Raw genomic sequence first — 25,404 nt, 5'->3', positions numbered from 1 at the left:
ATTTCATTTTCATCATCTAAACAATAGATCTAAAACATTGAACTAATGAAGTTTTTGAGAGCAGAACAAATCTTAAAGGCAAGACACAAAAAGGTGAAAACCTTTCCAAGTAACTTGACTATGTTCCAGAGCAAAACTCAATAATATTTATAGAAATACAAAAATATTCATCACTACTACAAGGCAAAATTAATAAGTATGGCATCCAACCAAAGATTACCAGGCATACAAAGGGACAGGAAAAGATGAACTAGAATAAGAATAATCACTTGAAAGTGACCCAAAACTGGCACAGATGTTAGAATGAGAAGATAAGAAAGTCAAAATAGCTTTTATAATTGTACCACACATGTTAAAAAAAATTATGTCGAAATATAGAAGATATCTAAAAGAACCAAATTTAACATCTAGAGATGAAAGGTGCAGTTATTGAGATTAAAACAAAGCAACAAACAAATCATTTGATAGGTTTTGTGAGTTTGAAACTTTATTGTTTGAAAATTTGTTTTCATTTGTTCTACCAGTCAGACCTGGTAGAAGAAACAGTGTTTCTGGGTAAGAGATGGTGAAAATACCAGTCCTCCAGTTAGTTCACTGTCACTCTCAGAGAGCTTAAAAGAGAACTCAGTGTGGTCAAACAGTAGCCCAGAGAATAAGTTGGAGGGGGTTATTGCTGGAAGTGACAAAAATAAGACATGGCTTCCACTTTGGGGTGTCTTCCATTGTAAAAGAGGCAAGAATGAGGATGAACCATAAACTCTTCCCATGCTGAAGCCACAGAGTGAACCCATCCCATGTTATTAGAGGCCACTGATATCAGAGGCAGAAGACCAGGATCATAATTGCTAATGGGCAGCTAATTGTGCTTGTAGTCAGAGGAGGGTCTCCCTCTTTTCCCCTTTTTCCTTTTAATTCTAAACTCAGGGTTATAATTAAACAAAACAGGAATTTAGAGAAGAGCATGTGGGAAGCTTTTTGGCTATTTGGAGTTGTTGCTTTGAACAAATATCCCCCCAATAAAAATAATAACATAATAATAGTAGTACATGAAATGTCCATATATTTACTTAAATGAATTCTTTAAAATTAGATGTAATTTTTGGTCTAGACTGCAAAAGCATTAAATTTCCCTTGTAGTAGTTACTGAAAAAAAATTAAACATTTAAATTTTTTTACTTCATCAAGATTGAATTTCTCAATCAAACCACATATGATTAACCTGGCTTTCCAATGTATCTTTTATAACAGACACATAATCTGATAATAAACATGGCATTGTTTTCTAAATTTTTTTAAAATTAATTAATTTATTTTTGGCTGCGTTGGGTCTTCGTTGCTGCACGCGGGCTTTCTCTGGTTGCGGCGAGCGGGGGCTACTCTTAATTGCAGTGCATGGGCTTCTCATTGTGGTGGCTTCTCTTGCTGCGGAGCACGGGCTCTAGGAGCACGGGCTTCAGTAGTTGTGGCTTGCGGGATCTAGAGCGCAGGCTCAGTAGTTGTGGCACACGGGCCTAGTTGCTCCATGGCATATGGGATCTTCCCGGACCAGGGCTCGAACCCGTGTTCACTGCAGTGGCAGGCGGATTCTTAACCACTGCACCACCAGGGAAGCCCTTCTAAATTATTTTTAATGACATACATGATAGAACACGAGAGGATCTTGGCCCATTTAGCAACCCCCATACTTTTATTTTAATGGAACATATAGTTTAGGTAGAAAATATAGCCTAGTGGATTTTAAAAAAATGATCTTTGGAAATGAAAAATAATGGAACTGAAAGATTATGTATAAATTAGAGACTATAAGGATTTGATTTATTTGAAGTACAGAGTCCTTAAATTGTGCTTCTGGTTAATAAACTGGCTTTAGACATTGGAGAAAGGTCTGTAATTTCTTCTACTACAGTCTGGTATTTCAAGAGCTACCAAGAAAACACTGCTGAATGGCTTTAGGTCTCAGAAGTTAAGACACAAGAGAAGTCAGATATCACCACTATGGTGGTAAATTCCCTCTATGCAAAACAATTTAAAAAAATTCCACTTCTCTCATTAGAATACCACAGTGCAGAACTTCCGTGGTGGCGCAGTGGTTAAGAATCCGCCTGCCAAGGCAGGGGACATGGGTTCGAGCCCTGGTCCAGGAAGATCCCACATGCCCAGAGCAACTAAGCCCGTGTGCCATAACTACTGAGCCTGCATGGCACAACTACTGAAGCCCACGTGCCTAGAGCCCGTGCTCCGCAGCAAGCGAAGACACCGCAGTGGGAAACCCACACACCGCAATGAAGAGTAACCCCGACTCGCCGCAACTGGAGAAAGCCCACGTGCAGCAATGAAGATCCAACGCAGCCAAAAATAAATAAAAATTAATTAATTAAAGAAGAAAAAAAGAATACCACAGTGCAATGTCATCATTCCTCAAGAAAAAGTGCCATATAATTGTGTTCTCTGTCTTCAGTGTTATGCAGTAAGACAAGATCTGTTTTCTCCAAGTCCCCCCTCCCTTTTTTTGGTCATTTCCCCCTCCTAGAAGAGAGCCTTAGCTTAGATGAGAAAAGAAAGTTTCTATTATCATAACACCAAATAAAGGCTATCAACATTTGCAAGAGAAATTTTGATTGTAGATGTTTAACTGAAAGATTAAAACATATTTCCGTAGGACCTTCAAGGTGCCTGACCTCTCCCACAGCCTATCTTGCTGAGAAGATGAAAGGAGCCTATTGACTGCTAATCAAGCCTTGCAGAGTAAGAAGAAAGCTAAAAAAAACCAAGGTCATGGTGAAGAGGAGAAAAGTTAGGGAGAACCTACAGAGATGCAGCTTTAAGCTGAAACCTGTATAGACTTTAAATGGAAAAGAGGAAAACACTATCCATGCTCTCCACTGTTCTCTATGTGTTTTGTATTGTAAAGTAGGCTTTTCTTCTAGTAACAGACCCACTTTCATGCTCTTCCAGATATTCAAGTCTACATAAATAAGGATTTATATACTTGTGGTCTTGTCTGAGATTACTGTACTGTGACATAACATATGGCTGTGCCTCCATCTAAGACTACCATAGAAATTAGCCAAGAAATACTCCACCGTTTATCTAAACTACCAGATTGTTGCTGAGGAAGGGGAGTGCTCACAGCTTTTGTATATTGATGTAATGAATGCTCTTTCAGCAGGGGAGTAACTTGAGAAAAGTAGTAATCTTGGCCTGGAAGCACTGGCTGAGTGTCAAGTTTGAGAATGCATGGTTTAACATGAATGCCTAGGTTAATACTTTCTAGTGAGTTTATTAGTTTCCCATAGGAAAATTTCACCAGCTGTTATCAGGCTCTGAAGAGAGGGAAGAAGTCTGGGGAAGGTCATTTGTGTATCTGCATCATCCAAAATGGATGATAGAAGGGAAATTAGATCGTTTCTGAAGACAGAGGAAAAGTCCCTGAATGATATGGCAATATTGATGGGGGCAATGCAGTTGATACAGTATTTGGCTCCAGCTACATTTGAAACAGGGCTTGAAACTAGTGAAAAGACAGCCAGTAGGTACGTGAGAAGAAGAATGCATTATTTAGGAATTCATGATTCTCTGCCATTCTCAAATAATTCATTGAATAGTTAATTGAGAGGATGGGTAAGGGAAATTGATTAAATAAGCTTTAGAGGAACTGATAGAAATTATTTAGTGGTCAGTGTATATTATGATGGATTTAAGAGATTTTCAAGGTTAATTTTGACTTTACTCCCTTAAACAATATTTTCCACTGATTTTAGCACCTAATCAAATATCAGAGTAATATTTGACTCCAATTTATGGACAGATTTGAATATACAAAATCTTAAGTAACCTAAGAATGGAAGGCAAGTTTAAAGAGAAGTTATAAGGTATGAATACAAATTTTTCCTCTCAATAAGCAGTGCAAAAGGAGGACTACAGCTGTAGAACCCTAGAGTTTGTAGAGCTTTTCAGTGTGATTGAGCCATCAGAGATCAATGTTTTATGGTACCATAGTAGGAAATCCTATATTATGATATCTTAGTATCGAAGTTAGTAATCTTATTCAATTGTGATGGTATTGTAAAAGACTAAGAAAGTTAGGATGTGTGTGTGTTTGTACTAAAGGAAGTTGAAGAAGAAACTATTAATCATTAATTTACTCTATCCCAAATTCAGAATTCAGAAGTTGGCATGGTATAGATTCAGGAATTTTTTTGTCTGTGTTAGATTTAAGGAAGGAGTGAATATTATTTGATACCCATAGGAAGACAACCTAAAGAGAATATAAATACTTTTTTTCTAGGGAGATTTTTTTTCCTTTGAAAAAATGCTTCAGGGTAACACTAGAGTCTAAACTCTTTGGGGACAGTGGCTATTGGTGAGAGTATTTGGGAGTGTAGGTATAGTTAAATAATAAACTTGATTCTTGGAGTTAAGGACTCTGAAAAAGCAAGAAAAGTTACTTCTCTAAGGGCAAGATCACCTTAAGGAAGTTAATTTGAAAATGTCATTTAACAGGTGTGAGTTTTGAGACACTTCAGTGAATATGTGCACCATGTTGTTTATTGACAAGGGGGAAAAGAATTACTTATGTCATTAACAAGACCACTTCTTACCAATCTGAAAGAACTAAAGATATTTGGAGAGTTCAGATGGTATTATAATTGATTCATCCAAGATTACTCCTAGAGTGAAATAAGTGGATTGGCATTCAGCATCTATTTGATCTATAGTCATTTCCCTTTACTCGAGGTTTCATTTTCTGCTGTTTCAGTTACCCACGGTCAATCGAAGTCCAAAAGTATTAAATAGAAACTCCCAGAAATAAACAATTCATAAATTTCTGAGTAGTGTGATGAAATCTTGTATCATCCGTCCACCCACCGGGGTATGGACCATCCCTTTGTCTGGCGTATCTCACCCCTTAGTCACCTAGTAACCATCTTGGTTATAGAACTGACTGTCTCCGTATCACAGTGCTTGTGTCCAAGTCACCCTTATTTTATTTAATAATGGCCCCAAAGCAAAAGAGGAGTGATGCTGGCAATTTGGATATGCCAAAGAGAAGCTGTAAAGTACTTTCTTTAGGTGAAAAGGTGAAAGTTCTTGGTTTAATAAGGAAAGAAAAAATCACATGCTGAGGTTGCTAAGATCTATGGTAAGAATGAATCTTCTGTATGTGAAATTGTGAAGAAGGAAAAATAAATTCATGCTAGGTTTGCGGTCACACCTCAAATTGCAAAAGTTATGGCCACAGTGCATGATAAGTGCTTACTTAAGATGGAAGAGGCATTAAATTTGTACAATAAGATATTTTGAGAGAGGAAGGGACCACATTCACATAACTTTTATTATAGTATATTGCTATAATTTTTACATTTTATTATTAGTTGTTGTTAACCTCTTACTGTGCCTATCTTATAAATTTTATCATAGGTATGTAAGTATAGGAAAAAACACAGTACATATAGGATTCGATGCTTTCTGCTGTTTCATGCAACCACTGGGGTCTTGGAACGTATACCCTGAGGATAAGGGGGCTACTGCATTTTCTAGTGTACCTTCCTAAGGCAGAGGTTAGAAGTTAAGAAAAAAATATCCGAGACCCTCTTTCAGCTTGGGATCTTTATGTAAAAGAAATTCCACAAACTCAGTGCATTTATGTGAGACTTGGAATTTGAAAATAAGGAAAGGCAGTTATCCTGGTGCTTTAACTTTTGTGGCCAGCAAGCATCTCTATGGAGACATAAGTATTCATCTGTAGCATCATTCCTGTGTACTTAACTCCGTAGGTGGTAAGCACAATAGCTGCTTTTCTTTGTGAGTTTAGATGGAAAATGTATAGACTCTATGTACATTTAATGACAATTATGAAGCAATAACAATTGTTACAATCACACAGGTCAAGAAATGGAACATTGGCAACAACCAAGAATCCCCTCCATGCCTTGCATCATCACAAAACCCTCCTCCCATAGCACAAACAATAACCACTTACCTAACTTTTATGTTAACCCATTCATTGTTTTTCTTTGTAGATTTATTACTTATGTGCACATTCCTATAATACTGTTGATAGATATTTGTGTTGTTTTCTATTTATGGCTGTCATGAACAGTGCTGAACAAGATACATGTTTATATATGTATCCTAGTACACAGGAGAACACATTTCTCTAGGGAGTGAACTACTGGGTTACAGGGAAGTTTCAGGAATGAGATGCTGAGTCACAGAGAAAATATGTCCTTAAACCACAAGATAATGACAAGTGGTCAAATCAACTTACACTTCCAACAGTGGTGGTGATTCATATTTAAATTCCTTGACATTAGTTGTTATCATTTATTTTAATATTTCCTATCTAATCTGTGTGTAGTGGTACCTCATTATGGTGTGAATTTTAGTTTTCATGATTACTAGTGAAAATATAAATATTTTACAATTTTAAATATAGTTATTGGCTTTTGGGATTTGCTGTTTTTTGAAGGGTCTATTGAATTTTTGGCCTATTTTTCTATTGGGTTATTTGCCTTTGTATTCTTGCTTTTAAGAGTTTATTTCCTTTTTGTAATTGAAGTATAGTTGATTTACAATATTATATTATGTTCAGGTATAGAACATAGTGATTCAATATTTTTATAGATTATACTCCATTTAAAGTTATTATAAAATATTGGCCATATTTCCTGAACTGTAAATATATCTTTGTAGCTAATTTATTTTACACATTTTATACCTCTTTATCCCCTACCCCTATCTTGCCCCTTCCTCCTTCTCTTTCCCCACTGGTAAGCACGAGTCTGTTCCCTATAACTGTGAGTCTATTTCAGTTTTGTTATATTCATTCATTTTATTTTTTAGATTCCACATAGAAATGATAACATACAGTATTTGTCTTTCTCTGTCTGACTTATTTCACTAATCATAATACCCTCCATGTCCATCCATATTGTTGCAAATGGCAGGATTTCTTTCTTTTTCATGGCTGAGTAAAATTTGTGTGTGTGTGTGTGTGTATCATACCACATGTTATTTATTCATTTGGCTGGTAGCAGGCACTTAGGTTTCTTCCATATCTTGGCTCTTGTAAGTAATGTACATAATGCTGCTGTGAACATTGGGTGCATTCATCTTTTTGGATTAGTATTTTCGTTTTCTTTGTATATATACCCAGGAGTGGAATTGCTGGATCTTATGGTAGTTCTAATTTTAGTTTTTGAGAAACCTTCATACTGTTTTCCATAGTGGCTGCACCAATTCATATTCCTACCAGCAGTGTACTAGGGTTCCCTCTTCTCCACATCCTTGCCAACATTTGTTATTTGTAGTCTTTTTGATGATAGCCATTCTGACAGGTATGAAGTGATGTCTCATTGTGGTTTTGATTTGCATTTCTTTGTTGATTAGTGATGTGCATCTTTTCATGTGCCTATTGGCCACCTGTATGTATTCTTTGGAAACATGTCTATTCAGGTCTTCTGCCCATTTTTAATTGTTTTTTTTTTAATATTGAGTTTTATGAGCTGTTTATATATTTTAGATATTAACCCCTTATAGGTCATATCATTTGCAAATATTTTCTGCCATTTAGTAGGTTGTCTTTTCATTTTGTCAATGGTTTCCTTTTCAGTGCGAAAGCTTTTAAGTTTATTTAGGTCCCATTTGTTTATTTTTGTTTTGGTTTCCTTTGTCTTAGGAGACAGATCCAAAATAATATTGCTATTATTTATGTCAGAGTGTTTTGCCTATGTTTTCTTCAAGGAGTTTTATGGTTTCTGATCTTGTATTTAGGTCTTTAATCCATTTTGAATTTATTTTTGTATATGATGTGAGAAAGTGTTCTAATTTAATTGTTTCACAAGTAGCTGTCCAGTTTTCCCATCACCACTTATTGAAGAGACCTTTTTCCTATTGAACATTCTTGCCTCCTTTGTCTTAGATTAATGGACCATAAGTGTATAGGTTTATTTCTGGTCTCTCTATTCTGTTCCATATGTCTGTTTTGGTGTCAGTACCATACTGTTTTGATTACTGTAGGTTTGTACTATAGTCTGAAGTCAGGGTGTGAGATACCTCCAGCTTTATTCTTTTTAAGTTCTTTTCACGTTTGGAATAGTAGTCTCTCTATTGGTTTTATATGTTGCAGTGATCTTTTCAAACTCTGTGGCATGACCTCTCTTTTAACTATCTTTGTGTTTTCTTTTGTTGGAAAATATTTCTTAATTTAATGTGGGTAAATACATCAATCTTTTCCTTTAAAGCTTATACTTTTTTCCATCTTTCTACTTTGTAGCTTAAAGATAGCCTCCTATATTGTCTTTTAAAATATATTTGGTACCGTTTCACACTTAGGTCATTAATCCATCTGGAAATAATTTTGTTTACAATATGAAACAATTTTAATTATTTTTTCTTCATGGATACCCTAGTGCTCAGCATTTTTTAATCGAAAAGTTTGTTATGTCTTTGTTGAGGTGCTGTGATACCTCTGTTATGCAGAGTTGCCATGTGTGTGTGTGTGTGTGTGTGTGTGTGTACATATACATATATATATGATTTTGTTTTAATAATATATGTTTTGGTTTGTTTTTCTGTGTCTCTATTAAGTCTTCTTTTGGTTCATTTGTTTGTCTCTATATCAAAACTGCACTCTCTTTGTTACTATAGCTTTATAAGAACACTAAATATTCAGTAGAACAAGTTTTCCCACATTTATATTATTCTTCAAGTGTGTGGTGGGCTTTTGTAATCCGTATAAATTTTTAAAGAAGTTTTTCAGGTCCAAAACAAAATCTTTGGCATTTTCACTTAGATTTTGCTTACTCTATAACTTAATCTTTAGAGACTTAACATCTTTTCACTATTAAGATATCCAACTTATAAACACAAAATATATCTCTATTCATTTCTGATTTCTTCAAGGTCTTTGAAAAAGTATTATAATGTTGTCTGTAAAGGTTTTGTATATCTTATTGGATTTATTGCTACTTCAGCTTTTTGGTGCTATCTAAAAGGATTTTTTAATATCACTTTCTGTTTGATGCTATTATATAAAAATACAATTTATTTTTATTGATTTTTATCTAGAAATCTTATGAAACTCTCTTACAAATCCTAGCAATTTCCTGTACATTATTTTGTGTTTTCTCTGTACACAACAATATCATATATAAATAGAACAAGTTGTGTGTTTTCTTTTCTAATCCTTAGACATCTTAGTTCTTTTTCTTGACTTTGTCCACTGGCTAAACTCTCAAGTACAATACTGAATAGAGTGGTGACAGGGGGCATCCTTGTCTTGTTCCTGATCTTTAAATCTTTCATCATCTCACCTGTATCTATAATGTTACTCTATGGTAGATAGCTAATTTTCATTTAAGAAAGTTTCTGTTTCTACTTTGATAAGATTAGCTGCGGGTTTTTGTAAAATCACACACGACTGCTGAAATTATAAGAAACTTTTGATTTAATTTTTTTGTATGTTTAATTTTATTATTAATTTTGTTGTCTAAAATAATTTTGGTTGTCTGTCATGAAATTAGCCTTTTATGTTGGACTCAGTTTGCTTATATTATATTTATCATCTGTTTTCCTGGGTAAGGTCACCTCTAATTATCCTTTCTTATCCTGTCCTTTCCTGTCTTGAAATGAAGAAAATATTAAAAAGTAGTTGAATAGTGTTCCCTCTTTCTATTCTCAAAGAGTTTGTGTACTACTGGAATTCTTCCTTTCTTTAGAACACACTAGTGAAAAATCTTGGATTTCAGCTCTCTTCATGGTGAGAGTAGTGAGTGCTGATTCAATGTCTGTAATGTATAAATGTATGTATAAATTTCTATTTCTGTTTGAATCTATTTTGATGTTATATTTTTCTAGAGGACTGTGATTTTTATAAAATTTAAAATTTATTTGAAAACTCTTTGTTCACTTTTTCCTTTGTAAAGTCTGTAACATGTATGTGATATATGACCCTTTTACCTTTCTGATATTGGTTTCTTGTGCTTTCTATCTTTTTTTTATTCTTTTTTGGTCTTGAGAAGACTCTCAAGTAGATAGCCATTTTTATTAGTATTTTCAACAGCCAAATGTTAGCTTTTGAATTTGTATTGTTTATTTTCTATGTCATTAATTTCTGCTCTTGCATTTATTATTTACTTCTTCCACTTTCTTTGGGTATGTCTCTTGAAGATAGCACATAGTTACATGTCATTTTATACAATCTGACACTTATTTTCTTTTCATTTGGAGCAGCCAATCCATTTGCATTAAATGTAGTTACAGGGCTTCCCTGGTGGCGCAGTGGTTGGGAGTCCGCCTGCCGATGCAGGGGACACGGGTTCGTGCCCCGGTCTGGGAAGATCCCACATGCCGCGGAGCGGCTGGGCCCGTGAGCCATGGCCGCTGAGCCTGCGCGTCCGGAGCCTGTGCTCTGCAAGGGGAGAGGCCACAACAGTGAGAGGCCCGCGTACCGCAAAAAAAAAAAAAAAAAAAATGTAGTTACTAATTTGGTTTAAATCTTCCTTTTTTTCCTACTTGTCTAAATTCTTTCATATTTTTCTTTTTCTTCTAGAATCATGAAATATTTATAGCAGTCTACTTTTACTCTATTAAGTTTGAAACTGTAAGCTCTATTTTATTATTTAATGACAATTTCTGTCAGAATTTACTAAATATTTAGAACTGAAAAAAAAAAAACCCTTGCTGGGAACCTGTAAATCAATACTTGTAATCTGTGTCACACACACACACACACACACACACACACACACATATTTGAAAGGAAACTTATTAGAAATTAATTAGCTAAGTTTGCAACATAAGAATTAAATAGATTGTGCCATAGAAGAAGAGATAATTAATAAAACAAGTAGGACAAACAGAAAACAAACTATAGAGGGTATCAATAATCACCAACTTGTAGGAGGACTCACACTTCACACTATTTCCAAAAATAGTGGTAGGACAGCAAAATGGCATCACTCAATTGAAAACCATCTAAGCAGTTCCTCCAACAATTAAACATGAAATTACCATATGACCCAGCAATTCTACTCCTAGATGTATACCCAAGAGAAATGAAAACATATGTTCACACCAACTGAACGAGAATGTTTATAGCAACATTTTTCATAGTAGCAAACAAGTGGAAACAGTCAAAATGTCCATCCACTGAGGAATGGATGAACAGAATTGGTATGTCCATACAATGAAATATTACTTGGCTATAAAAAGGAATGAAATACTGATGCATGCTATCACCTAGATGAACCTTCAAAATATTATGCTAAGTAAAAAAGTCAGTCACAAAAGACCTTATATTGTATGGTTCTCTTTCTATGCAATGTCCAGAATAGTGAAATCTACAGAGACAGAAAATAGATTAGTGGTTGCTTAGAGCTTGTGGGAAGTAGGGTGGGAATATAGGGAGGTGATGCCTAAAGAATATTAGATTTGTTTTTTGAAGTGATAAAAATGTTCAAAATTGACTGTAATGATGGTTGCACTTATATGTGAATATACTCAAAATCACTGAAATCTATAAATAGGTGAATTCGATGGTATGTGAATTATATGTCAGTAAAAAATGGGATCTAAATAGACAGTAGAGAGGATCAGTAAACTTCAATTTTGTTTCTTTGAAAATATAAAGAATGGTATTTTTTTATGTTCATAGAAGAGGAAGGCACAAACAAAACTATGAAAGAAAAGGGGTTTTATTTACATATATTTGGAGTTTTACTAATTATAGGAATAAAGTAAAGAGTATTATGCCATTAATATGAAAATTTATAAAAAATTGAATTAAAAAATAAAATTAGCACAATTGTCTTAAGAGGAAATAGAGAAACATAGTATACTAACAACTTTTACATGAATAGGATAGTCTGGTCAAATGTCTACAAATCAGCAAACAAAGACACCAGGACCAGACATTTTAAAAGTGACTTTGCAAATCCTTCAGGACTCAAATTAACCTTTATCTTATATAAAATTTTTCAGAGAGTGAAACAAGAGGGTATACTCACTTTTTCAATATACAATAGCCAAACCAAAATAAATAAATAAAATATACAACACATCCGTTTATAGAGATCAATAAAACTATTCCAAATAAAATATTAACACAAGATTAATTTATATGTACAGAAGCAAAAGCCAGTGGAAAATACATTTGAAAACAAAAAAAGAAGTGGAAAATGTCTGCGTACAAAATACAAGAAAATCTGTAATCTCTGAACTTGCTGGATACAAGACTGATGTACAAAAACCAATAAGAATTTAAAATATTAGCAACAACCAGTAAGAAAATGTACTACTATTACTAAATACTATTCCATTAATACGTTTACTATTAAGTAAAAATATCATTCACAATAAAATAATAAATGTCAGGTATTTGAGAATAAATATAATAATGTGAGTCAAATATTCATGGAGAAAATGATGCTTTCTTAAAGGATGTAAAAAATTAAATGGAACACTTTGTAATATTCTTTGAAAACATGAATCAATATCTTATAATTGACCATGCCACTAACTTGTGTATGCATTGCTATTACAATGAAAATTGCAATAGATATTTTCATAAGCCATGACAAGCTAAATCTAAAGTTTATATGGGAGAGAAGTGTATTAGGCAGAGTTCTCCAGAGAAACGGAAGCAGAGCCAATAGGAGATGTGTATGTGCAAAAAATCTGCAGGGCAGGGCAACAGGCTGGAGAGCCAGGGAAGAGCTGATATTGCGGTGTGAGTCCAAAGGCAGTCTGCTGGCAGAATTCCCTCTTTTTGAGGGGACGTCAGTCTTCTTTCTATTAAGACTTTCAACTGATTGGGTTAAATGTTAATCTCATCTAAAAAAATTCTTCACACAAATATCATGAATAATGTTTGACCAAATGTCTGGTTACCGTGTCTTAGCCAAGGTGACCATTACGTATAAGTAGGGAGTTGAAAGTAGCCAAAAATTTTTGAAGAAGTTATGAAAACATTAAGAAACATGAAGAAAGGGCAACCTATGCTACCTGATATAAACACTTAAAGTCATATTAATTAAAAGAGTGTGGTACTGGCACAGCAAAGGTATAAGACAAACAAAATTGAACAGAATATAGGGCCCAGGAACATAGATAGATTAAAAAAAAGACTAATGTGGTAACATTACAGATTTGTGGAGAAAGGATGAACCTTTTAATAAATGGTGTTGAGATTATTGGAAATTCATATGGACAAAGGGTTAGACCCCTATCTTAAAGAAATGAGAAAATCAATTCCAGTTCAAATCAAAAATTAAATATGAAAGAAAAAACATTAATACTTTAAAAGCAAAATATGGATATAGCTTTATGAAATCAGGTTAGGGAAAGGTGTCTTAAACACAACATTTAAACAATCACAAAGTATGAAGAAAAGCTGAACAGATTATTTGACATTAATATTGAAACATTTCCACAGCAGTATAGACAAATGGACAAATAAAAACACAAAAGAATAAATCTGGGTGGCCACGAAAATTATAATAGAAAGGTCAGCCTCTCTATCGTTAAGGAAGTTCTTATTTATCTACATTAGAAGCTAGGTGCATTGGAATCTTAATGTAGTGCTGTTTATAATAAGGTGGATGTTACCTAAATTCCCTTCTTAAAGGGAATTGATAAATAAATTATGGTTTGTTTTCAAAAGTAATATTATACAATAGGTAAATTGAATGAAATGTTTTTGTGTGTATTAACATGGGTGGATCATAATAACATAATGTGGATTTAGAACATAAATTGCAGTTACAAAAAGAGTATGTAGGTTTACAAATATATGAACTGAAGGGATGGGTGTGTGTGTGTTTGTGTATGTATGTGAGAGAGAGAGCGAGAGACAGTGTGTGCATGAGTTTTTGTGTGTGTTAAATAAGAATATATATGTAGTCAGATATAGCAACATGAACATAGAAGATTTACATACCTTTTGGTTAGAGATCTCTCTAATGATTGGGGATGATCTGAAGCGAAATGCAGGAATCAGATGTTTGGAAACACGGTCAGGCTCCACGTGAAGTTTTGAAAAATTTACCACTTTAAATAAACATTTTCTTCTCTGAGTCTGTTAAGATTTATTGCAAGTTCGATCTAATGAGCTGTATAGTAGAATGAACTTTTCAAAGTATGCTTGGTGAGGGATAAATTTCAGATCATTGATTGTTCCCTTAAAGACTAAGGCTATTTGGTGAGAAGGCTCCAAAACAAGGATTTTGTCGATATATAAATCTGCTTTCTTGAAGAGCTAATTATTTGTAGTTATGGCAGTATAATTTATTGAAACTTTAATTTGTGTTTGTTTTCCCCAACAACTCTATTACCACCACTTCAAGATGGTAGTCAACATTTGCTGTTAATTACTTCAGGGGAGATTTGTGTTAGGGTGAAAAGCTGGTGATTCCTGGAATTGACAGATTTTCCTTTGTTCTTTGAAAAGCACAAATACTTTGAAAGAATAATGTTAGGTGAGAGAGAGAGAGAGAGGAAACAGAGGAGAGCCATTGAGACTCCAAAGGAAGAGGGATAGATGTCCCTGAGGCTGGAAAGAGGGACATATCTTCGTGTAGCAGAAGACTTAAACATTCACTATGGCAGTGTGAAAATAGGGCATGTCTCCAGAGATAGAGAAAGATTTCAGAAACAGTGGTTATGCACTTCATGCAATTAATATGGGTTCAGGCACCAACTTTCCTGTTATTCCAGTTTATCAGTGAAGCAGTAGAGTCAGCAGATTTAAAGCCACCATGAAAGTTCAACAAGATATATCTTTTGTTTAAGGCCCAAATACAGAGCCTCTACCACACTTTCTAGGGTTATTTTAAGCCTCTAGAATGTTCATGTGACCTAATGAAAGAAATGGATTCTTGAATGATGACAAAACTGGTAGAGTTTCTTCTTTGCCTGATGGGATGAGGGCTTACATTATTATTAAATTTGAAATAAAAGAAGTAAATAAATGAGCCTCTTCTTGACCAAACACTTGAAATTCACTTTAATGAGAATACCAATATGGTGTTGTAGAATAACAAAATCTCATGCAAGAAGGGAGCCTAGAGATCACTCCATCCAGCCAACCATTTTGTAAATAAGGAACCTGAAATTGATCAAATGTGGACAACTTGCCCGAACCTAATATTCTGGTAATTAAACAAGCTGCAATTCAAACTCAGGTCTTTTGATTCCAGGTCTAGTTTATTTTTCCCATTATATTAGGCTTTGTTTAAATAAATATAATTTTAAAAGTACATGATACCTTTACTCACTGTGGGACAGTATTCCAACATGAAGGTTTTATTTCTATTTGCCTTTCCTTGAACCTAGGACAGTTGAGGACGACACACACACACACACACACACACACACCACTCAGTAAATCTTCATTGCTTGGACTATCAATCCATTGGTATTTTAGCATTTCCTTCAGAGATATGATGCATCCTAAGAAACTATATTTTCAAATAGCGTATTTCAGATGAATTATCTAAATGTGTGGGGTTAGTTCCTGAAAATCTATTTCTCAGTTAATTGCTAGTTAATGTTTTTCTCTTTTTACCACCTTAATCTGCTATCCTTTACCTGGATTCTTAAAAAGGGCCTTCTAAAGTTTCTTCTTGAATCCTTGTTTATTTGTCTATAGGAAACTCCCCATAGATAATCTTTTTTTTTTTTTTTTGTGGTACGCGGGCCTCTCACTGCTGTGGCCTCTCCCATTGCTGAGCACAGGCTCCGGACCCGCAGGCTCAGCAGCCATGGCTCGCGGGCCCAGCCGCTGCGCAGCATGTGGGATCTTCCCGGACCGGGGCACGAACCTGTGAACCCTGCATCGGCAGGCGGACTCTCAACCACTGTGCCACCAGGGAAGCCCCCACCGCAGATAATCTTAAAAAAAAAAATTAGGTCATTTTTCTCCCATGTTTAAGCCTCCAAACCCAACTCTGCATTGCACTATCCTATTGTAATTGAATAAAATCAATATTTCTCACCATTGACTAAAAAGCTTACATGATATGGCATCTCCCAAATACTCCTTTGTTTGGTCTACTATGACAAAAATACCATAGACTGTCTTTTTCTGTCTTATATCACTTATATATGGAATCTAAAAAAGCCAAAGTCATAAAAGCAAAGAGTAGAATGGTGGTTTCCAGGACTGGGGGTGGGGAAATTGGAAAAATGTTGGTCAAATGATATAAACTTGCAACTGGTATTGATAGGTAAATAAGCCCTGGAGATTTAATGCACAGCATGGTGATTACAGTCAACAGTACTGTACTATAAACTTCAAAGTTGCTAAGAGACTAGATCATAATTATTCTCACCACAAAAAAATGATAATTGCGGGACATGATAGAGTGTTAGCTAATGCTACTGGTGGTAATCATACTGCAATATACAAATGTATCAAACCAACAAGTGTACACCTTGCACTTACATAATGTTATATTTCAACTATATCTCAAGAAAAAATACTATAGGCTGGGTGGCTTAAACACAAATATTTGTTTCTTATAATTCTGAAGTCATATTTCCCCCAAATACTACTTCACTATTGAGTTGTAAGATCATCTTACGTATCCTGGATGCCAGTCTATGTTATGTATATATCTATATCTATATCTATATCTATATCTCATGAATATTTTCTCCAATCTTTGGCTTTCCCTTTCATTTTCTAATGGTGTCTTTAAAAGTGCAGAAATTTACAATTTTGATGTAGTTATAATTTTTTCTTTTATAATTATCAAAATGCTATTTTTAAAATTCTGCAGTAACATGGTTTTAATTATAAATTGGAAAGCAGATAGTATGGGTATGTGATTTTGTATCTCACGCAGAATTTGGCAGTCTGGTAGCTTGTGAATATTTTCTATTTGTGCTATTATTGCATGTATGAATTTATTTACGATAAATATACTTCTGTGATACATAGAGAATATTTAAATTGTCAGGATTTGCTATTTCCCCATAACTTTTTCCTCTCAATACTCTGAGGACTTGAAATGTTTCCTTTCTTAGTTGGTACAAGGCCTTTGTTGAGGTGGGGGGTGGACGGGAGAGAGATATAAAGAATGTAAAGAATACAAATAATAGCCCAGGTTATTCTCTATGAGGAAGACTGAAAGAGGGCAGAGGGGAAGAAGGATAGGGAACAATAAAGGAAGGGTGAGGACAGGAGAGAAGGGGTAAAAGGAAAGAGCAGTCACTATCAGGAATGGGATTTAGGAAAGGGAGTGTGTAACAAATCGTTCGGAATCCTAGCTGTGTGCTGCCTCCATCTTTAAAACAAATCAACACGATGTTCAGTGCTTTCTGGAGGTTGGTTTCTGTTTGTGTGCATTATCATACCTAGGCTGTGATATATTTGACATCCTAAATTTTCATGGAGTTTATTTCCCACTCTTTGACATCTGTGTATCTTACTGACACAACTTGAGTACTTCCTACTTTTTCTCATGTCCAATCACCATAAACTCATCAATACAAGGGACTATCATAATGCTTTTGTGATATCCAGATGACTAATCTCCCTATGGGCTATAATCTTATAGACATCGGGAGACTTGGCATAGCACTCAAGTAAGACAGAGTTTGAGTGTACTTCTGTCTCTGTCAGATAGAAGTAAACTGCTCCATTATCTTTGCTGTTTGATGTGGAGACAACTATTCGCCAGATCAATAGCTGTATATCAGGAGTTAGAGATGTTTTGATTTGTTCCAGGAAAAAAAGGCCCATAAAATCCAGCAGCTTTGATTAGAATTAGTACCTCATTATCTTATGATAATCAACAATCATTGTCCATGACTTATTTGCCTTTTTTCCAGGCCAAACAGATTATTTAAATGGGGCAGGTGATGGAGATTACCCTCTGCATGGTTATTTTAGTCTCTGCAAATTCCCCAGATATGTGCTATTGCTATTTTTTTGGTATTGTTTGCATGTAGGGACAGTTCCAGGAGCTTCCACTTGGCCCTTCCTATGTATTTTTTTCCAGTTGTGGCAAAATATGCATGACATAAAAGTTACCATCTTAACCATGTTTAGGTGTACCATTTAGTGGCCTCAAGTACATTCACGTTGTTGTGCAACCATCATTACCATTCATCTCCCGGACTTTGTTCATCTTCCCAAACTGAAACTCTCTACCCATTAAACAACACCTCTCCATTCATCACTGCACCCAGACCCTGGCAATCACCATTCTATTATCTGTCTATATAAATTTGACTACTCTAGTACCTCATAGGACTGGAATCACAGTATTTGTGTTTTCGGTTCTGGCTTATTTCATTTAGCATAATGTCTTCAAAGTTCATCCGTATCGTAGTGTGTGTCAGAATTTTTACCTTTTAAAGGTCATTTAATATTTCATTGTATGTATATACTACATTTTGTTTATCCATTCCTCTGTTGATGGACATTTAGGTTGTTTCCATCTTTTGGCTATTGTGAATAATGCTGCTAAGAACATGAAATTACAAACATCTGTTCAAGTCCCTGCTTTTAATTCCTTTGGATATATACTCTGAAGTAGAATAGCTAGATCGTATGGTAATTCTGTTTAATTTTTTGAGGAACTGCAATGGAGAAGGGTTCAGATTTCTACACATCCATGCCAATACTTGTTATTTATTATTGTTTTTAATAATAGCTATCCTAATGGATGTCAGGCAGTAGCCGTTCTTAATAGCACTTACGTTGTTTGAGAGTTCTGTCATTTTTCAAGTATGTGTACTCCAAAAATATATTCAGATATGGGGAAATATAGTGTAGGTCACTGCACAGGATTTCTAGTGAGGTGAACTTGTGTCAAAATTCCAATTATCACATGGCTTCCATAAGCCCTATTATGACCTGAAGACCACAGTGATGTTTTGGAACCTCAGGTGTGTAAATTTATCTTAATAATCTCTGAAAAATTCTGAGTTTTCCACTTTTCTTTCTAAACATTCCCCCCGGAAAATTGTAAACCCCTTTGAGGTAGACTTGGAGAAAAAAAAATCACACTCTATACTTTTGACAGTGTTGCAGCAAAGTTTCTGAAGCTATTGTAGCCACCTGATCTCTGGTTTAGGTCTGGGCGAGGCTGTAATTTTCACTCCTGGAAAATCAATGCAGGTTTCTGCTCATTGTGCTTGAATTTTATTTTCATTTATACAGTTCAAGCCTGCTCATCAATGTAATTCCCAGTGTAAATGTGATTAATCTGTTACTGCTGGAAGTCACTTTGGGTCAAAATACTGCCACTCTGCCCTGCTGACCTTTATGATAATTGCACTCACCTTGTTTCTCATATTAAATGCTACAACTTAACCTCTGCTACTCTGTAACCCCATATTCCTGTTAAAAGCACGGCGGCCATTTCATTGGTGCTATCCCACATTGTCATCTTTAGCCCCCAGAAGACAGATGCCACAGAGGTTTTCAAGGATGCTTGTATTTCTCTCATCAATGAATGTCTTAATGTCTTGAAGAAGAATGTTATCGATGACCTCTGTGGGGGCATAACTGTGGGATAGTTGAGTGGGTTTCACATACTTAATCCACTCCAACATTCTCATTTTAAGCACATGGATTCCTTTGTTTACATTCTGTCAGATAAATTATGGCATCTTGCCCTCTTTGAATGTTGCTGACTATTGAATCTATGTTTCAGTCAGCCAAACAAGCCAACGATTAGAGCCAATTCCATCAGCTAGAGCTAATACTTTGAATCTCAGGTAAGTTCTTTATAATAAATTCAACCCCTTCCAACTTTATATTCCATCTTTCTCAGTCTAGCACTTATAAAACATAAGCCAGGGCTTCCCTGGTGGCACAGTGGTTGAGAGTCCACCTGTCGATGCAGGGGACACGGGTTCATGCCCCGGTCCAGGAGGATCCCACATGCCACGGAGTGGCTGGGCCCGTGAGCCATGGCCACTGAGCCTGCGTGTCCGGAGCCTGTGCTCCGCAACGGGAGAGGCCACAACAGTGAGAGCCCCGCGTACTGCAAAACAACAAACAAAAAAACCAAAAAAACCATATGCCACACACACATTCTACAGGTTTCTGCTGATAGACATTAGCAGGATATAGCGTTTCTTTTGATGTATATGCTAACTCCTACCAGGGTGGACATTATACTTGCCTCCTGGGGCCTGGTGGAATCTGACTGTAGTTATTAGGATGCAGTAAGTGCTGATGTGGGTGCATCTTGAGAAAAGTAGAAATTTCCTTGAAAACTAACCTATTTAGATGAGGTCTTTAGAGATATGTTAAGTAAGGGAAGGTTAGTTTCCTCAAATGGGGAGGAAGAAGGGTGGCTTCCTTTGGCGAGGAAACCACAGGAAGATTTGGGTTAAAAATTTTCAAATTAATCTGAGTCTGCCTACCTGCACTTATCCTGAATACTCAATATATCCTTATCTTAATACCCAGCTCTTCCTGATCAATGTCCTGATATTCATCTGTGAGACTTAGCACAGATGTACGTTGAACTTGGATTTTAATTCTGCAACTCACACTTTTAGATTTGAAACTTGATCCTCAGCCATGTCTGCTGTGTGGCTATAAGACATGAGAAAATTTTAAGGCCCTCAGTGTGGCTCTCTGTGTCTTCCCATGCCTGGATCTGAGAGTTTAAACACCTAACACCTTTTAACATTAAGTGTAAACATTTTCATTTTGTAAGCTCTCTGGTGCTATAAGAAGCAGCTAATGGTCCCCGTGGAGCTTGTAGTTACTACTGCTGTAATAGACAAAATCAGCTGCCGCTTGACATGTAAAAGTATTGTCTTCAACTGGCAATATGTTCAAAGCAAATATTGCTGGTAATTTATTTATTGCTTCCACTACTCGGAAGAAACACTTGTCTTTGCATTGGCAGTGGAGTCACTACTACATTCAAGCTCAAAACCTTATTCCAGAGTCCCATCTTGAGCATCTTTTTCCTGGGATTACTCATGCAGGACAGGAAATCTGCTTCAGGAAGTTTAGAAAGTAGATTTTAATAAAAGGAGCTTGTTTCAAAAGTTATAAAAGCTGGAGTCAAATGAAATAGGAAGGCAACCTAGAGTTTGGAAAGACTGAATCCCCTAAGCAGAACGGTAATGAATGTAGAGACTGCTGGTGGGTGCTGGGAACATGGAGGGAGAAGCCCTTGAGCAGGAATTGGACGCATGAGGGAGACGAAGCCTCAGTTGTATATACAACTCAAAGAAAGAGGGCATTCTGGGTTCTCCCCTATCCCCTTCTTCCAAACTCTCACCAGTCCTTCCTTTACTCAAAATTAATTGGAAGCTAGTTGTCAGTGAATCCTGGGAAACCGAGTTTTCAAGAGTCAGTCCTCTAAAATAAAAATCAGAGCTGGAAAAAGAGAAATAGTCTTTAAAAATTATTCACACAAATATGCCATCCCTTTACAATAACTTCTCACATTCCAGTTCACTTGTTCAAATACCCCACCACTATGATAGTACTTTGACGCAAGTCTGTTTACTCCCTTGCTTTCTCCTGATACTGCCTTTGTATCTCTCCTTACTCTCTCTTACATTCCAGTGTCCATTATCTAATAGTGTGTTTGTCCCTAGCCCTGTTCCAGTGTCTTTTAGTTATGCTGGATCAACCCAAACCATTGCTTTCTCTTTTCTTGATCTCCAGCTTTCAAAGTCTTCCCAAGTAAAGTGTATAATAGTTTAGATTGTTTCCTTTATAAATTCATGATCACTAACCTAAAAGGTCCTTTAATATTGCCCTTTAATTCTGCTACATTAATCTGGACCCATCATTTCCCACTCTTTACAGTTTGTTCTCTCTTTCTGCACTATTCTTTGTTTTTTTAAAAAAAATCTTTATTGGAGTATAATTGCTTTACAATGTTGTGTTAGTTTCTGCTGTATAACAAAGTGATTCAGCTAGTGCACTCTTCTTAAATGGCATGTCCCCACCATTTGCTATAATATCAGGAGATAATCTCTTTTAATTCACAGAAAAGAAAAGAAAAAACATTAGGAGAACTTTCCTGTTCATTAACATAATAGAGTTACTACATCTGCTGCCATCTTTATCTCCTTTGGTAATTTAACAGAACAGAAGCTCTATTCCTACTAAACCCAATTCCCTTACTCCTGATTTGGATTGCATCACCTTGCATTCTCTAAGGATCCTTATTTTGTTCAATACCTTCTCTAATCTGGATCTTTTCCACTATCTTTTTGAAACATTCTAAAATCTTCCAAATTGGGAAAAATAATAAAGAAGAGTAAAGCAAAAAAGAAAAGCAAAGCCAAACTCACCTTTCTCCACCTGACTTCTATTACTAATTACCACACTATCTCTTCTTCAAAGGCACAGTTTTTAAAATAATTCTTGAAAATGTTTTTCTATATCTTGGCAATTGTGAATAATGCTTCAATGAACATGAGAGTGCAATCTTTTTGAGATCCTGATTTCAGTTCTCTTATACATATACACACACACACACACACACATATATATATACATATATATATACATATATCCATTCAGAAGTGGGATTGCTAAATCATATGATAGTTCTATTTTTAATTTTTCGAGAAGCCTCCATACTGTTTTCCATAGTGACTATATACCGTTTTGTATTCCCACCAACAGTGTACAAGAGATCCAATTTCTCCATATTCTCTCCGGTGCTTGTTACCTTTGTATTTTTGAAACTAAGCATCCTAACAGGTGTGAGGTGATATCTCTTTGTGATTTTGATTTGCATTGCCCTGATGATTAGCGATGCTGAGTACCTTTTCATATACATTTTGGCCATTCATATGTGTTCTTTGGAAAATGTATATTCAAGTTCTTGGCCCATTTCTTAATCGAGTTATTTGGTTTATTTCCTACTTAGTTGTGGGAATTCCTTATAAATTTTGGATATTTACCTCTTACCAGATATATGATTTTCAAATATTTTCTCCCATTCCATTGGTTACCTTTCCATTCTGTTGATTGTTTCCTTTGCTGTGCAGGAGCTTTTTATTTTGATGTAGTTCTACTTGTCTATTTTTGCTTCTGTGGTCTGTGCTTTTGGTGTCATAGCCAATAAATCATTGCCAAGATCAATGTCAAGAAGCTTTTCCCAAACTGTCCATCGACAGATGAATGGTTCAAAACATGTAGTATATATTTACAATGGAATATTTTCAACTTTAAAAGAAGAAGGAGGTTCTACCATTGTGGCAACAGGGATGAACCTGGAGGACAATAAGCTAAGTAAACAAGCCAGTCAGAGAAGGACACATACTGCATAATTCCATTTATATGAGGTACCTAAAATAATCAGATTTCATGGAAGCAGAGAATAGAATGTTGGTTGCCAGGGGCTGGGGAAAGGGAGAAATGGGGAGCTGTTGTTCAGCAGGTATGAATTTTCAGTTATACAAGATGAATAAATTCGAGAAATCTGCTGTACAAATAGTGTCTGTAGTTAACAATAGTGTTAAGCACTTAAAATTAGTTAAGAGGGTCAATTTCATGTTAAGTGTTCTTACCACACACAGAAAAAATGGGACACAAGCTTTTGGAGGGGACAGATATGTCTATTACCTTGATTGTGTTAATTGTCTCATGGGTTTATGCATATGTCCAAACTCATCAAATAGTATACATTAAACATGTGCCATTTTTTGTGCATCAGTTGTACCTCCATAAAGCTGTTTAAAAATGTTTATCTATATTTGATACCTTCACTTTATTACTTCCTTCTCATGCTTCAACCCACTCCCAATAGAATCCATCTTTTATTACTCCAATAAAAAGGTACTTCATAAGTTATTTCCAAATCCATGGATGTGATGTGAAAATTTTATCTCCTACTTACTTGACCTGTAAGTAGGATTTGCTTCTGTCTTTGAGACTTGATTTTCCTTGACCCACAACTCCTCTGGTTTTCCTCTGATCTCTGCGGCAGTTCATTCTCTATCTTCTTTGCAGGTACGTATCCTTCTCCTCAGACATGAAATGTTGAAATTCTTCAAAATTCAGTTCTAGGCCATTATGTCCCCTCACTCTAGAACTCATAATATGATTTCACAGAAACACACAGCTTCAGTTACCAACTCCATAAAGTTTGGACATTTGTGTACCTGAGACCTCTAATCTGAATTCTGTAAATCCAGTTGCCTATTTAACATCTAAATCTGTTCATTTAAAATATACATAAAGCTAAATACTCATGGTCTCCCTAAACTACCGAATCTCTCCTCCTTCATTTTCATTTGTCTTAGTGTGTAGTGACACCATTCACCCAGTTGTATAAACCAGGCACCTAACAATAATCCTTGAGTTCAACCTCTCACATCAGCCACTATATCCTATCCATTATCAATCTTATCCATTTTACCTCCTAGATACTTCCTTAATCTATCTAATGTTCTCTATCTACTCATCGTTGTAAGTGGTCAATTAATGCATGAATATAAATTTCCCTGATTGCTTTGCTTGGTACCTATAGTTTTTATGGCAGAAAAATTTATATAAAAAAAATCCGTTCATCTTCCCTATATCTTCCCTTCTGTTCCTCCATCCTCCTGTCCCCATTTCAAGCAAGTATCCAGGACTCCCTAGAAACCTCTTCCTCAGGAAATATGCCATTTCTAAGCATCAAGGTGTGAAGGAGGAGATTACAAGGCAGTTGGAGGATTAAAAGCCAGTGAGTACAACAAGCACTGCCTGACACTACCTTGTTACTGGATAGAGCCTTGGAGCTGCACCAACTCATTAGAGGGATGTAGTTGAGAGAGATATAGGGAAGGCATGTAATAGGCATGGTGTATCTATCTCATCGAATATTTCAGCATCCCAAACATTATACAGGAACATTTATAAATGGGACATAAAGGTACAGGTGTCCCGGTCTCAGAAGACCAGAAGGACCTCCACAACACTTTCATGTTACAGGGTTTTTATACCACTTTGTTTGTATAAGGTACCTCTAATAATGGCTGAGTCTAACTTCTCTACCTGCTCAGTTATTTAAAGAATTAAATTCATTTAAATCAAGTAAAGAAACAGTAGGTTTATAGCAGCTCATAGCTGCTTACTTTTTAAAAAAATTTTTATTTATTTATTATTTTTGGCTCTGTGTTGGGTCTTCGTTGCTGCACGCGAGCTTTTTCTAGTTGCGGAGAGTGGGGGCTACTCTTTGTTGCAGTGTGCGGGCTTCTCATCGCGGTGGCTTCTCGTTGCGGAGCATGGGCTCTAGGTGCGCGGCCTTCAGTAGTTGTGGCGCACAGGCTCTAGAGCGCAGGCTCAGTAGTTGCGGCACACGGGCTTAGTTGCTCCGTGGTATGTGGGATCTTCCGGAACCAATAGAACTTTATGTTCCTTCCTTTTATCAATTTTAAAGGTTTAAAATGCTTTCGATTTTTTTCTTCTTT

General features: G+C 35.8%; 1 long non-coding RNA gene across 8 annotated transcripts in view; it reads left to right on the top strand.

The window, feature by feature from the left end:
• Positions 1-25,404, top strand: part of LOC308611536 — a 185,325-nt gene that overhangs the window by 60,986 nt on the left and 98,935 nt on the right. The window contains exon 3 of one of the 8 annotated variants that reach the window (XR_014014953.1): positions 19,671-19,694. The exons of 6 other annotated variants lie outside the window; for them this stretch is intronic. This is a non-coding gene — a long non-coding RNA (uncharacterized lncRNA). Of the gene's footprint in view, positions 1-2,053; positions 3,272-19,670; positions 19,695-25,404 lie in introns of those variants that run through there. One more of the 8 variants, XR_014014954.1, reaches the window with a different exon arrangement.

The sequence above is a fragment of the Mesoplodon bidens genome (assembly GCF_964165515.1).
Source record: "Mesoplodon bidens genome assembly, contig: HAP1_SCAFFOLD_231, whole genome shotgun sequence".
NCBI classification, from domain to species: domain Eukaryota; kingdom Metazoa; phylum Chordata; class Mammalia; order Artiodactyla; family Ziphiidae; genus Mesoplodon; species Mesoplodon bidens.
Note: the sequence above shows the minus strand (reverse complement) of the source record. Positions and strands in the feature narration are given on the sequence as shown.